Source organism: Canis lupus, chromosome 14 (genome assembly GCF_048164855.1).
Source record: "Canis lupus baileyi chromosome 14, mCanLup2.hap1, whole genome shotgun sequence".
NCBI classification, from domain to species: domain Eukaryota; kingdom Metazoa; phylum Chordata; class Mammalia; order Carnivora; family Canidae; genus Canis; species Canis lupus.
In genome coordinates, this window is record NC_132851.1 from 43591205 (window position 1) to 43606196 (window position 14992).

The 14992-nt window shown below is 34.3% G+C and overlaps 1 long non-coding RNA gene and 1 pseudogene across 9 annotated transcripts in view; both read left to right on the forward strand.

Moving 5' to 3' along the window:
* Positions 1-14992, forward strand: part of LOC140604033 (uncharacterized) — a 247272-nt gene that overhangs the window by 51970 nt on the left and 180310 nt on the right. The gene's annotated exons all lie outside the window — the stretch shown is intronic.
* LOC140604384 (U4 spliceosomal RNA) lies at positions 1809-1921 on the forward strand (annotated as a pseudogene).

A 14992-nucleotide genomic window follows, 5' to 3' on the forward strand; every position in this document is an offset into this window, starting at 1 on the left:
ATCTAAACTTGGAAAATCGGTATAGAAAAGATACAGCAGATTTTGGCTCAGACAGAGGGATTTTCCATTGCAGAATATTTCTATTTTTCTTCTAGAGAAACAGAAAAGCAAAATCCATACTAAAAATATTAGAACGAGGCAGTAATTCTATTTTGGCTTAAAATGTAGAATGACTCAAAAAAAATTTGCACTAGCCAACACAACTTAACTAAAAAAAAAAAGTTCTGATTATATGAGATAGAACAGTTATGTCAGTAGTAATTAGACTCCTACTCCTCCCACTGATTTTTTTTTCAGTGAGAGATAGTTTACATTATAATATTCATGTTTCTAAAATGTAAAATTCAGCACTTTTTAATATAGTCACAAAGTTGTCTAATCATGCCTGGTATCTAACTCCAAAATCCTCAATGACCTCAATACAAAACCCTATTTCCATTAGATGTCGTGCCACATTTTCCCCTTCTAACAGCCTCTGGTAACCACTGATCTACTCTGTCTCCATGGATTTGCCTATTTTGGAGACTTTACAGAAATAGAGTCATACAGTTTGTGGCTTTTTGTCTATGAAATCTATCACTTTGCATAACGTTTTCAAGGTTCATCCAAGTGGTAGCATGATTCAGTACTTTAAGGTTAAATAATATTTCATGTAGGGATATACTACATTTGTCTATGTACTTGTCAGTACAGAGATGGACATTTGTTTTCTTCCTCACTTTTTTGTCTGTTATGAATAATGTTCATATGAATTCTCATATACAAATTTTCTTTGGATATATGTTTTTCAGTTCACTTGGAGATATACCTAGGAGTGGAATTGCTGAGTAATGTGGTAACTCTATGTGTGATTTATTTATTTATTTATTTATTTATTTGGAGCTGTTTCTTAAAGCAGCTTCACCATGTTACAATTTGATCGGCACTATTTGAAGGTTCCCGTTTTTCTACATCCTCGACGCTTATTTGTTTCTATGTCTATTTTTTGTGTATTTTTAATATAGACATACTAGTAGATATGAAGTGATATCTCCTTGTGGTTTTGTTTTGCATTTCTCAAATGACTAATGATGTTGACCATCTTTTCATGTGCTTATTGGCCATTTATATCTTCTTTGGAAAAATGTATATTCAGTTCTTTGTTCACTTTTTGATTGTGCTGTCTTTCTGTCATTGATTTATAATAGTTCTTTATATATTTTAAGTATTAGACCCTTATAAAATACATGATTTTCAAAGACTTTCCCATTCTGTGGGGTAGTCTTTTAGTTTTTTTTTTAATATTTTATTTATTTATTCATGAGAGACACAGAGAGGCAGAGACATAGGCAGAGGGAGGAGCAGGTTCCCTGAGGAGATCCCGATGCAGGACTCAATCCCAGGACCCTGGGATCACACCTTGAGCTAAAAGCAGATGCTTAACCACTGAGCTATCCAGATGCCCCATCTTTTAGTTTCTGTTGAAAAAGTTTGTCTGTTGAAGCACAATTTTCAAGAATTTTGATAAAGTCTAACTTAACATAGATATTTTTTCTTTGGTCACTTATATATAGTCATCATATCTGAGAAACCATTACTCAAGAGGCTAAAGATATTTCATATTTTTATTCTAAGAGTTTTGTACTTTTAGCTCTTTCATGTAGGTTTTTGATATTGTACCAGAACCATTTGTTGAAAAGACTGTTATTTCCTCATTGAGTTGTCTTGATATCCTTGTCAAAAATCAATTACTGATACCAAATGGGTTTATTTACAGACTTTCAGTTCTATCCCATTGATTTATAGGTATATTCTTACTTACTGTACTCTAGTTTGCACAGTGGCAGTGTCGTAGCCAATGAAGTTAATCTGAGGCACAATTACTATTTGTTGAAAACTTTTACTTACCATACGCTGCGATTACTGTATATTTTGAAATAGAGAGGTATGATTTTTACTAACTTTTTCTTTTTTAAGATTGTTTTGGCTGTTCTGGGTTCCTTGAATTTCCATATAAATTATAGAATCATCTTCTCAATTTTTGCACTGAAAAAGGCAGCTGCGAATTTTGATAGGATTGTATTTCATCTGTAGATTAATTTGGCAATAATTGTGTTATTAATATTAAATCTTCCAAACTATGAACACTGTATGTCTTTTCATTTACTTAGGTCTTTATTTCAACGATATTTTTAGTGTAAAAGTCCTGCAGATTTTTTGTGAAATTTATTTTGAAATACTTTCTTGATGCTATTTTAAAATAGATTTGTTCATTTTATTTTCAAGTTGTTCATTGCTAGTCTATAGAAATACGATTGATTTTTGTGTATTGTTCTTATAAACTTTCTGAACTTGTTTTTTAACCCTAATAATTTTGTTACAGATTCCATAGGATAAAGAATAATGCCATTTGCAAATAGAGTTTTACTTCTTATCTCCAATCAGGATGCCTTTTTTTTTTCTCTTGTATATCTGACCTTGGTGGGCACTTTAATTAAAATACATGTTTTTATGTATTGAGATGATAATTGTTTTCTGTCCTTTATTCTCTTCATGTAGTATACTGCTTTGATTGAACTTTATATGTTGACTCAACCATGTATTCTTGGGATAAAATCTACTTGATTCTGATATATATCATTTTTATATGGTGTTGGATTTATTTGGTATATAAGTTTCCTATTAATGCTATAACAAATTACCACAAACAGTGGCTTAAACAACACAAATTTATTGTTTTTCAGTTGTGGAAGTCTCAAGTACACAATGCATCTAACTATGCCATGATCACACTACATTCCTTCTAGAGGCTGTGGCAGGAGAGGGATCTGATCCTTGCCTTTCCAGCTTTTTGGGGCTGCCTGCATTCTTTGTCTCATGACTTTTCCTTCATCTTCACAGCTAGCAGCATAGCATCTTCAAATATCTCTTGACTCTCTTCTTTTTTTTTTTCTTCTTCTGCTTGTGAAGACCTTTGATTATATTGTACCCACTCAGCTAATTCAGGATCGTCTCCCTGATTTAACTTCAACAGATTAATAATCATATTCTAGTACCACCTTAATTCCCCTAATTCACATTTATAGATCCTAGGGATTGGGACATGGACATCTTTAGGGAGACAGTATTCTATCACTCAAGATTTGTTAGCATTTGTTGAGGATTTTCATATCTATATTCATAATGGTTATTGGTCTGAGGTTTTCATTTATCACCATGTGTTTGTCTGGTTTTGGTGATGCCGTAGTCTCACGGAATGAGGTGGGTAGATATTTCAGTCTTTTTCAATTTTTTTTGAGGGGGAAGGATGGGTGAATTTATGAAGGAATACTATTAACTCCTTAAGTATTTGGTAGAATTTAGTAGGGAAACCATCTGAGGTTGGACTTTTCTTTGTGGGTAGATTTTTGGTTATTAGTTCAGTTTTCTCTACTGCTATGGAACTATTAACATTTTTAATTCTTCTTGAATAAAAGTAGTTTGTTTCCAAGAATATGTCCATTCCACCTAGGTTATCTGATTTGTTGACCTGCAGGGCTTTCTTAGTACTACCTCCTAATACTTTTTATTTTCATAAGATTGATAATGTTATCCTATAACTTCTGATTTTAACAATTCTAGTCTGTTTTCTTGGTCAGACTACAGAAAGGACAGTAAATTTTGTGGGTCTTTTTGATAAACCAACTCTTAGTTTCATTACTTCTATTATTTTCTATTTTATTTGTGTTTACTGTAACATTTATTATTTCATTGCATTTGTTTTCTTTGGGTTGAATTTCCTCCTCCATTTCTACTTTCTTAAAGGAACAGGTGAGCATATTGTTGTGATATTTTTAAAAATTGACATTCTTGGCTATAATATTTCTCTATGCACTGCTTTACCTGCACCCCAAACATTTTGATATGGGTTTCCTTGTTTGGTTTTCATTCATCTTCTAGTATTTGTAATTTCCCTTGTGATTTCTTGTTCAACTGATTAGTTATTGAGGAAAGTGTTTAATTTCTAAATATTTATGAATTTACCAAACTCCCTTATTTTTAATTCGGCTAGAGAATATACTTTATGTAATTTACGTCCTTTTAAATCTATTATGACTTGTTTTATGGCTTAACATATGGTCTGTCCTGGATACTGCATTATGTACAGTTGAAAATAATACATATTTGGTTAGTGTTGGGTAGAAGTGTTCTATCAATGTCTGTTAGGTTTAGTTGGATTTCATGTTAAGTCTTCTAGTTGCTAGCCAGTTTTCTACCTAGTTTTTCTGTCCTTATTGAAAATAGTATATTGTTGTCTCCAACAGTTATTGTTTAATGATTTACTTCTCTCTTCAATTCTCTCTCTCTCTTCAGTTTTGTTTTATATATTTTGTAGCTCTGGTCATAGATGGGTGTGTGTATATATACACATACTATTTATAATATATATTTACAATTTTTATATCCTCTTGACAAAATGGTATTTTATCATTATGAAATATTCTTTCTTTTTTCTAATAAAGCCTATTATGATATCAGTATAGGTACTCCAGCTCTCTTCTAGTTACTGGTCACATGGTATATGATTTTATGTTCTTTTAATTTCAACCTATTTGTATTTTCAATCTAAACCATATATTACAGACAACATATAGTTGAGTAATTAAAAAAATGAATTTGGCCTATTTCCGCCTTTCAGTTATGATATATAATCCATTTACATGTAATATAATAATGATAAGGTAGGTTTTCCATCTGCAATTTAGCTATAGACTTAATTTTTTTAGAGCTGCTTTAGATTTCAACAAAATTGAGAAGTAGGTGCAGAGATTTTTCCATATAACCATGCCCCCACAATATTAGGAGCCTCCCCTGTTACTAACATCACTTACTTACCAGATTGGTACCTGTTTTATCAAGGATGAACCTATATAGACACATTATTACCTAAGGCTTTATTCATGGTGTTGTATGTCCTGTTGCTTTGAAAACAGTATAACACACATTCATTATCATAACATATATTTTCACTGTAAAATTTTTCTATGCTCTGCCTATAGATTGATATCCTTGCTACACCTTTGGCTACCACTTTTTATCATCTCCATAATTTTGTCTTTTTCAGCATATCATGTAGTTGGTAGCACATAGCATGTGGACCTTATGGCTTGGCTTCTTTCACTTAGTAACATGCATTTATGATTCCTCCATGTGTTTTCATGGCTTGACAGCTCATTTCATTATAGCACTGAATATTAGAATCCTGTAGTTTATTTATTCACTTATTGAAGGACATCTTGGTTTTTCAAGTTTGGCAATTATAAATAACCTGGCTGTAAACATGTATGGGTTTTGGTGTAGATATAAATTTTCAACTTATTTTGATAAATGTCAATAAACACAATTCCTGGATTATATGTTATGGCAAAAATATGTTTAGTTTTATTGATTAAATGTCAAAATGTCTAACACAGAGTGTACCATTTTTGCATTGCCATCAGGAAAATATAAGAATTCCTGTTGCCCCATATAATCATCAATATTTGGTGTTGTCAGCATTCCAGATTTTAGCCATTCTAATAGGTGTGTAATTGCTTTACATTGTTGTTTTACTTTGTGTTTCCTGATGGCATATGATGTGAAGTTTATTTCTGGACTCAACTATTTTGTTTCATTGTTCTATTTTTCTATTTATCCACCAGTACAATAGTATCTTGATAACTATAGCTTTATAGTAAGTCCTAAATTTGGGTAGTGTCAGTCTTCCAACTTTTACGTTCTCCTTCAATATGCATTGAGTATTTTCAGTCTTTTATATTTTCACATAAATTTTAGAATCAGTTTGTCAGAATCCATAAAATGGCTATGTTGGGATTTTGATTGGTATTGCACTGAATCTATAGATAAAACTGGGAAGAATTGACATCTTGACAATATTGAACCTTTCTTTCCTTGAACATGGAATACTGTTCCATTTATTTATTCTTTGATTTTGTTCATCAGAGTTTTGTAGTTTTACTCATACAGGTCTTATACATATTCTGTTAGGATTATAACTAAGTATTTCATTTTGAAGGGGATGTGTGATCATGTAAATGCTATTATGTTTTTTATTTCAAATTTCGCTTGTTCATTGTTATATATTGGAATGCAATAATAGACTTTTACATATTAACCTTGTATCCTGCTTGCTATAATTGCTTATTAGCTCCAGGATATTTTTTTGGTCAATTCTTTTGGATATTCTACATAGACAATCATGTCATCTGGAAACAAAGCCCTCCTTCTAAATCTGGACACCTGTTATTTCATTTTCTTGCCTTGTTGCATGAACAAAGAGTTTCAATAAGATACTGAGAAGAAATGGTGAGAGGACATCCTTACTTTATACTTGCTCCTATAGGAAAGCATCTAGTTTACCATTAAGGATGTTAGCTGTAGGCTTCTTGTAGACTATTAAGTTGAGGAAGTTCCCTCTATTCCGTATCCTGAGAGGATTTATCATAATGAGTATTAGTTTTTATCAAATGCTTCTTCTGCATTTATTGATATGATCATATTGTTGTTTTGTCTTTTTATTTTTTAGGGTTTTTTGGTCTGTTGATGTGTGGTGGATTTTTTTTTTTTTTTGATGTGTGGTGGATTTTATTAGTTGATTTTTAAATGTTGAACAGGACTTCCATACCTTGGATAAATTCCACTTGGTTGTGATGTATAACTTTTTTATACATTGTTAGAAATGTTTACTTTTAAGAATCTGCTATATTTCAGTCTGGCTAATAATCATCTTATATCCATGATCAGAATTGCCTTTTTTAAGACTATGAAATAAAAACCAAGTTCCTGGGACGCCTGTGTGGCTAAGTGGTTGGGTGGCTGCCTTCAGCTCAGGTCATGATCCTGGGATCAGGGATCGAGTCCCACATCGGACTCCCTGCGAGGAGTCTGCTTCTTCCTCTGCCTGTGTCTCTGCCTCTTTCTTTGCATGTCTCATGAATAAATAAATCTTAAAAAAACAAAAAAAAAACCAAGTTCGTCTCACTGTAGTGTTGTTCTTTTTCTGTAGTTACATAATTCTGTGATTCAGCCATCATTGAATGCATTATCCTTTTTTTTTTTTTACATTTTTTTTAAAATTTTTATTGGTGTTCAATTTACTAACATACAGAATAACCCCCAGTGCCCGTCACCCATTCACTCCCACCCCCTGCCCTCCTCCCCTTCTACCACCCCTAGTTCGTTTCCCAGAGTTAGCAGTCTTTACTTCTGTCTCCCTTTCTGATATTTCCCACACATTTCTTCTCCCTTCCCTTATATTCCCTTTCACTATTATTTATATTCCCCAAATGAATGAGAACATATAATGTTTGTCCTTCTCCGACTGACTTACTTCACTCAGCATAATACCCTCCAGTTCCATCCATGTTGAAGCAAATGGTGGGTATTTGTCAATTCTAATAGCTGAGTAATATTCTATTGTATACATAAACCACATCTTCTTTATCCATTCATCTTTCGTTGGACACCGAGGCTCCTTCCACAGTTTGGCTATCGTGGCCATTATCCTGTCATCTTAATTCCTTACACATGGAAACACCTGTTGGCCAGTCCTAGTTCTATGTGCTAACTTGCAAACAAACACAGATGCTGTTCTTAGGCTGAGCATAGATGAAACAGCTATTCTAAACTACATGGGTTTAAAAAATTATATCTATGCTCAAAACTGACAATATTATTTCAGTGTAATGATTTGGTAATGAAAAGGAAACTTTTGAATTAAAGCACTATTATTTAATCTTGAGAATACTGAAGAGCAATTCATTTAAAGTGGATATATCTAAAATTTGTTACTTGGAAAATTCATAAGTATATTTAAGGAATATCCAAACATGGAAAATGTACAAATTCCATATATAACTAATATACATTAAAATATAGAATCCCATATAATGTTGGATTATATATAAAATTTATAAATTTAAATCTATATATAAAATACATAAAACTTCAGGAAAATAGGTATTGTGTTCCATCAATTAATAGCTGATTTCAGCTTATTTCTTTTTCTAATTCTAGAAAGATATTACCACTCTGAGTGTGGTGTTCAGTGAATTCATAATTGTGCAGTTGACCTCTTGAGTTCATGTTCTTGAACCTGTGTCCATGTGGATTGGAATAATAAGTGCCCACCTTAATGCTCCTTGTCTTTTACTTAATGTGATTTAAATGCATTCTGTTTATATAAGATTAAAAATGTGTTACTCACTACTGAGTATATCATTCTGAAAATGTAGCCTGAGTGCTATTCATTGTCAGGTGAAAACAATTCCAGTTCTTCTAGGCACAGAAGCAGCTTGTCCTCTTGTAACCATGGAGACCTACCGTGGGTTTAGGACTTTAACTTGTGTGTTCCATTTCAGAAGAAAATAGCTCTGAGAAGATAACAGAAATCACAGTTCAGCCTATAGGGAGAGAAATGTTAGACAATGTTCACTCAAAGTATTACAGATTCACACACTTTAGATTTGGCTCTGATATTTGATGCGTTAGGTCAACTCTATTCAAAATTAGAACAAAACAAAAGCAAAGCAAACTGAATAGTTATAAAGTTATTTCAAGTCAGTAAATTTTAAAACAGAGTCGATTTTTTCCCCTAAGGCAGAGCTGTTATCTACAAACCAATAATCTCTTCAAACCAGTTTGAAATACTTCATCTGATTCTGTAGTCCATCTGACCTTTTTCTTTCTTCCATCCTTGCCTTCTTCCATTTGTTCACTTGATTAAAACCTATTCTAAAATAAGGTCCTTTCCATGTGTTACAAATCCTTATCAGTTTGCTCCTGCTATTTCTCCTTCCTCCTGTCTTTTTACCTTGCATCTGTCCTTGTCTCTGCTTGCACGGTGTCTGCCCAGCTATTTACGTGGTTCATCTCCCTCTGTGCCCCGCATACTGCGCACCCCCCCCACCAGTCTTTGTCTCACTATCCTTTCTGTGCTCAGTTTTCTGCTCTTTCATGTATATATGTTTATCAAATACCTGGCCTTCCAATTCCTACCATAATCCTAGAATACGAACTCTTAGGGGAAAATACCTGGTCTGTTTTACTCGCTAACCTATTTTCAGCACTTATAATAGTGCCTGGCATATGAGAAGTAACCATAAGTATTTGTTGAATGAATGGATGAAATAATTTTTTTAAAGATTTATTTGAGAGAGACAGAAACAGAGAGACAGAGAGAGAGAGAGAGGACACAAGCAGGTGTGACAGGCAGAAGGAGAGGGAGAAAGAGACTCCCTGCTAAGCAAGGAGCCCAGTCAGTTCTCCATCCCAGGACCCTGAGATTATGACCTGAGCAGAAGGCTGATGCTTAACGGACTGAGCCACCCAGGGGCCCCATGATGAAATAATTTAATATCTCCATTGCCCTTTGATTATAATTACAATAATGTGCAATCAGGTTAAAGTAAAATTAGTTTTCCAAGAGTTTTCCGAAAGATAGGGATAGGAAAGCAAAAATGATGGTAAAAAATATTTTACAAAAGAGCATAGAATCTCTGAATTATACTTTAGAGCTAGGAACCTCCCCCATCCCCTTAAAAAACCCATACTAGACAAGTAACAACTCTCCAGTAAATAAACATATCAACTTGATATTCATTATGTCCTATTCTTTTAAGTGATAATGAAAATATGATAAATTTCTGTGTTTTAAAATATCTGTATCAGAGAACATAATGTTATGCTTGTGGGTCTAAAAACCTGATCCGATTCTCATTTTCTCTTCTTCAAACTAAGCTTTTTAATGATTTTATTATGTTTCTTACAGTCACAGACATTGACTCAAACATTCAATCTTACAAGTTCGATGACATTTCTAATTTTCTCGCCTTTACTTAACCTCCCTTCCCTGTTACATTGGCCATCAAATCATATATGTCTTAGTTTGTGGAAGAAATTACTAATTATATAACCTGATACACATTTAAAAATCCAATCTTAGTTTTTGCCTACATTAACAGGACTGTACTTCCCAGCTATTCCTGCAGTTGTAAAAGTGGCCACAGTAAGTGGCCTTATTCAACTTATTGTGTGAACTTATTCACACATAAGGAGCTGTCACAGAAGTTTTAGATGCTTCCCAGGAGAGCTGCTTAAAGAGAGCAGACTCAGAGGGAAGGGGGTCCTTTTTTTTTGTACTTGTACTTTCTTTTCCAGACCTACAGTGAGGATATAAGGATGGAGATCCAGCCGCCATCTTGGGGAACATGAAGAGGGAAGCCATACAAGAATGGCTAGTTAGGATATTCTAAAAACTCCTGAGTGTTATATTAATGGTCTTCTTTTAAATGAGAGACATACGAACTTCGATCATGTGTAAGCCACCCTTATTTGGGATTGCTTATTATACTCATTTAATTTCAATCCTAACTAGCACACACCTCGCAAATGATTTTTTAAAAATGTAGTTGCCGTCTTCCCAGTGGACAATTGTAATAGTTTTCTACCTGCATCCAGTGCTTCCTATGCATGCTGCCAGATTGATTATTTTTGATCTTGGCTCTGGCCATGCTGTTGGCTCAAAAGCTTCCCATAGCTTACTTTTGCCAACATGTAAAACCGTCAACCTTCAACTGCCACTAAATATTTTCCATAATGTTGGATTAACCTATCTTGCACACTTCAGCTTTCTCTATTCCTTCCACTCACTCTACGTTGTCACCAAAGTGAAGCATGTCTTTATTCCACCTGAATTCCAGTTAGGCCACCACCTGACAACTGCCGCCATATCCATGGCCTTTTCTGACCAACCTCTTACTGTGCTCATTCTTTCCTCTACTATTACAGTATGTTATCTGTATTTCTCCTGTAGTCCTCCTCACATTGTACCTAACATTCTGGTTATTGGTATACATTTCTTTTGAGAATAGGTTCTATTTTATTTAGTTTTGAATATCCCATAGACCTTCATACATAATGAGTGCTCAAGAAGTAGTTATTAGATAAATGGATGAGTAGATCAATAAATGGCTATTGGCCATGTTTCTTTTCCAAATCCTCACTTCATCTCACACGCTGATTCTAGCAAGTTTGTTCTTCTTGGGGCTACAATAGAATATTTGGTTTATTTCTTATCAATCACTTTCACTGTATTTCACCATGATTCCTAAATAATTTTCTGAGATAACATGCAATTGAGTGTTCGTAAGTTTACTTTTCTTCTCTCATGGAAAACCCCATTGCACTGTAAAGAATGTGTGCTATTGTATGCTATTTGCTTGCTTCTGTTGAAAAAGAAGAAATATATTTAAAAAAAGAAGAAGAAAGATAAAATTGAGAGGAGAAAGATAAAACAGATTTGTGCATGATTTTCCAAAGACCGTTGTGGATTCTCGGTATTTTTTTTTTTTTTAAGTAGAAGAAAAAATGTTTTTTAGTTATTCCTCAAAATAAGAAGTAAGATGTTTTTTCAGCTTATTTTTTCCCCTACTTGTATAGTTTTGTCCACATGATTTACCTGTAACCTCAATGCTTACAGCAACTGGTACTTACATGACACATTACAGACAATCGAACATCCAGGCTTATCTGGTCTTCACAGCAATCTGGTGAGGTAAATAAGGTGGAAATGTATATCTACACTTGAAGAAGAGAAAACTAGACCTCTGAGAAGTTGTAATTTATCTGAAGTCACATACGTACGAGTGACAAAGGATTTGTGTTTTGATTTCCAGTCCAGAGTCCTCCTTTGCCTTTCTACCTTCTTATTCAGTTTGCAGTGAACACTTTTCCTTTCCTCTGCTTTCCTTTTCTCTTTTCTTTCCTCTTCTTCTTCCCTCGCTCCCTCCCTTCATTTCCAAAACAAATGATCACATAATCATTAGTTTAAATGAACTAAACTTATGCATATCAACTATATCTGTTTTTATATAGGACTTATTAAATAAGTAAAATGTTTTGCTTTTTTCTTTTCTTATTTTTTAAAAAACTTTCTCATCACTTTCCGTATGCCACTACCATCCTGGTTCTTTTTTTTTTTTTTTTTTAATTTTTATTTATTTATGATAGTCACACAGAGAGAGAGAGAGGCAGAGACACAGGCAGAGGGAGAAGCAGGCTCCATGCACCAGGAGCCCGATGTGGGATTCGATCCCAGGTCTCCAGGATCACGCCCTGGGCCAAAGGCAGGTGCTAAACCGCTGCGCCACCCAGGGATCCCCTGGTTCTGGGCACCATGGTCTCTCACCTGGACCACTGTAAAAGCCACCCACCCTGCATGTCTTCCTATTTCTGCAGTCCGTTCTCTAGGCGGGTGTGATCATTTTAAATATGTTATTTTTTAAGTAGATCATTCAAAACAATTTTTGAGGCAGAACATAATTTTATTTTATTTTTTTATTTTTTTATTTTTTTAATTTTAAATGTCAGGTCATATAATTCCTGTTTATAACTCCCACATGGTTTAGGGTTGCCAGACAAAACAAAGAACTCCCAGTTAATTATGAATTTCAGATAAATAACACTTAGTATTTTGGAAATAAGTATGTCCCAAATATCATACACATTTGTACTACAATTATTCAGATAATGTTCTTAAGATTTTATTTTTAAGTAATGTCTACACCCAATGTGGGGCTCAAGTTTACAACCCTGAGGTCAAGAGTTATACGCTGCATTGACTGAGCCAGCCAGGCACCCCTCTGATAATTCTTTAATATGAGTTTGTTCCAGATACAGCATAAGGCATACTTCTACTAAAATATATATTCACTGTTTTCTGAAATTGATATTTAAATGGGCATCTTAATTTATATTTGCCAAAGCTGGCAATTTTACATGATTTTCTCTTCTCTGAGAATAGAAGCACCATTTTTACTGCGGTCCACAAGCTGTGTGGGAAGCCTCCCTGACCTGATTTTGTCTCCTATTACTTCTCCTTCACTCTGCTTATTGTTTCCTGACAAGTCAGACATTTCTGCTTTAGAGCCTTTGTTTTGGGTATTCTTTCTGACTGGAAGCTACCCAAATCATCATTTTTAATACTGCAAACCCTGCTCCCCTCAGCATCCCCAATCCCCCTTACTCTGCTCTGTGTGTTTCTGCAGAGCTCTCCTCTCCTTCTAGCATCTATATTTATTGGGTATTTATTGGGAGGGCTTACAGTTTGTCTTTCCTCACTCGAAAGAGAGTTGTGCAAATGTAGGGGCCCAGGTTCACCATTGTGACCCAACCACCTACGTAGGTGCCTGACATATAGAAGGGAATTAGTATGCGCTGAATGAATTGCTAATGAAATGTGAGGATGCACAAGATGAAAGTCAAAAAACTGCACAACAGTCTTCTATGCAGCAGGGAGATGATTGAACATAGGTAGTCATGGATCAAAAAGAAAACCTAAAGCATTGCATTATGTTTATTGCTTATTCCGCAGATTTATTTGTGAGAAGAAGATATGTTTTTACCTAAGATACAGAACAAATGTTTTTCTATTAAATATGATAAAAACCAGTCTGACTATTGTTACTTCCTAAGTGCCTCATTCCTTTGTTACCTGTTACTTTCTGTTGGCTTTTTAGGACTGGAGTGTTTTCTGTATGGCTCTGTTGATGTCAGGACAATAAGAATATTCAAATGAGAAAAGAGGACAATGCACTTGCTTGATACTTCCACTGTAATCTCCTATTTGGAAGGGTCAACATTTTTGTTTTTCTGGCCAAGGGTGACAGAACCATCTGTACTACACGTTGCAGCTTTCAGCCCACTCTGTTGGTGCTCAAATATATTTGTACCCAGAAAACATTATTCCTGCCCTAGATTTTAAGTCTTAGTCCTAAAGATTAGACAAGGTTCTTTTTTTAAAAGTTTGCAAAGAAAATTAAAGTTTCCTTTGTGGTGATGAGGCGCAGAGAGAGAAAGGAAGAATGATAATCGGTCTGTTTCTTATGGAATGAGGATAGATCGTTATGTCTCTGGGACATAGAAATAGATGATACACTTACTAAAGGTCACCCCATTATTAGGGGGAACTGAGATGTGCAGAAGTAAATGCTGGCACGTCCCATACCTTCTTCCGGTTATCAGATGCTGGTGTATAGACCATAGCTGATACATTCTTTATTATCACAAATATGCAAAGTAGGTTGATGAAACAAGTCTGGGTGAGAAAACAGAAGAGAATCGGTTAGGTGGAAAAATGAATGTTTCCCTTCCCTGTTTTCTCAACTTGTTGTGACATTATTCATTGTGTCTGGTAGTTAAAACAGTCATGTAATATAAGATAGGAGCTATGGGAGAAGGTAACGGGGCTGGGGTCCTGGGCCATGAGAGCTCAAACATTTTCCTGGCATGAGTGATTAACTTCTGTAGGAAGAATTCTACACTCGCTGATCCTTCCCACACCAAATAATGGTACGCTAGTGTTAGAGACAATGGGGAGAAAAGGGACTTTCAGACCTGGCCAACTTAATAAAAGCCTTTTATTTCTCTTTTCAAAGGAACATATATCATGTTTTCCAAATCTGTGAAGTTCAAGTTATAGTGATTTTCATTTATCAGAAGCTCAGAATCATCTAAATTAGTTTTTTAGATAATTATGTAAATTGGACAAGTTTAGATTCACATAAATAGAGTGAATGGTATAGGAATCTTAAATAATCAAAAAATGATCATCATATATACCTGAATCTCTATTCTCTCGCGCGTGACTTTTTCTCTTCCAAGAAAATTATCTGTTTATTCTTTTTTTCTAGGACAAAATAAACCTCATAGTTTGATATCATCATGAAATGTTCTTTGAGTGGCCATAACCACAATTATTTAAAAGTAATATATTTTTCACATGGGAAAGCCACATGTCTCAGTCACTTTACTGGAAAAAGGAAGGCCTCGACCTAGACGTCTATAAGTTAACAACTAAATTATAATACACATAAAGGATGTGTCATAACCACATTTCATTTGAGAAAATTAAAATATAATTGGAGAATTTAAGGGAGACTATGTTGATTTTTTTAAGAGAAAGATTAAAGACACA